The following is a 1,548-nucleotide window of genomic DNA, read 5'->3' as shown; positions in this document are numbered from 1 at the left end:
GATCCTCCTGCCTCGGCCTCCCAGAGTGCTGGGATTACAGGTGTGAGCCTCTGTGCCCAGCCTCCAGAAAGTTATTTTGTAGATATCAACAAACTGATTTTAAAGCTTATATGGAAAGACAAAAGGCCCAGAAAAGCCACAGGACGTTGAAGGACGAAGTCAGAGAACTGACACGACCTGAGTTCAAGACTTACTCTGCAGCTACAGCAGAGACACAGACGACCAGAACAGAGCAGGGAGCCCAACACAGACACACACAAACGCAGTCACTAATTTTGACAACGGAGCAAATACGATTCACAAAGGAAAGGACCTTCTTCTCAACGAATGGTGTGAGCCACTGGAAATCCACAGGCAACGAAAAAATGAATTTAGACGCTGACCCTACTCTTTTCCCAAGATTAACTCAAAATGGATCATAGACTTAAATGCAAAATGCACAACTGTAAAACCTTTAGAAGGTAACAGAAGAAAATCCAGATAACTGTGGGGACGGAAACAACTTTTTAGATGTAGCACCAAGGGCATGATGAGCCGGACCCTGCGAAAGCTGAAACCCCTGCTCTGCGGAAGACGTTGTTCAAGAGTGAAGAAGACAAGCCACGGTCTGGGAGAAGATATTTGTAGAACTCATATCTGATAAGGGAGTGGAGTTCAAATTGCACAAAGAACTCTTAAAATTCAACAATAAGGAAAATCAATTAAAAATTGGACAGAAGATCTGGACAGACATCTCGCCAAAGAAGATACACACGTGGCAAATCAGCTGATTAAACTCACATGCCATCAGGGAATTGCAAATTAAACCACAACGGACACTCCTAGACCGCGTGGAGTGGCTAAGATCCAAACACTGACACCGCCAAGCGCTGGGGGATGCGCGGCCGCAGGGCTCGCGGTCCCTGCCGGTGGGGTGCAGAACGGTGCAGGTACTTGGGAAAAGTTTGCTGGTTTCTCACAGAATTAAGCGTCTCCTCACCGTATGTACGATGAAGAAAACTGAACTCACCATTTTCTCCTCCTGCACTGTCAACACAGAACACTCTGGTCATCAGAACGTGGAGAGGTCCCCACACCCGCAACTCTCCAGGGACATCAGCAGGTGTCCTGACGCTGGAGTTTGCACGGCCACCACCCCCCCCCCCGAGGCCGAGGGCTCCCGCTGGGACGCCCCGCAGACACCGGGGCTCCTGACCCCCCAGTCGTGACGCGGAGGCTCTTCCTTGCGTCGGATGATTTTCAAGAACAGCTCCAGGGACGCGGGGAAGCACTGAGCATCTGCTCCCTTGCTTACTGCAGAGGACACAGGTGAGGAGCTGGGTGGAAGACACACGGGCCAGGGCGCGGGGGCCCCGCCCTCTGCACCTGCAGGTGTTCGCCGGCCCAGAAGCTCTCTGAACCCCGTCCTCGTGGGGCAGGCGTGGCTGGTCACGTGGCTGGTCACGTCACCAGTCACTGTGATCGCCTCAGCCCTCAGCGTCTCCCCTCCCCGAGGCTGGGGGTGGGCGGAGGGTTCCACCGTCTGACCACAAGGCCGGTCCCCTGGCG

This window comes from Propithecus coquereli, unplaced genomic scaffold, assembly GCF_000956105.1.
Source record: "Propithecus coquereli isolate 6110/MARCELLA unplaced genomic scaffold, Pcoq_1.0 Scaffold738, whole genome shotgun sequence".
NCBI lineage: Eukaryota > Metazoa > Chordata > Mammalia > Primates > Indriidae > Propithecus > Propithecus coquereli.
Note: the sequence above shows the minus strand (reverse complement) of the source record.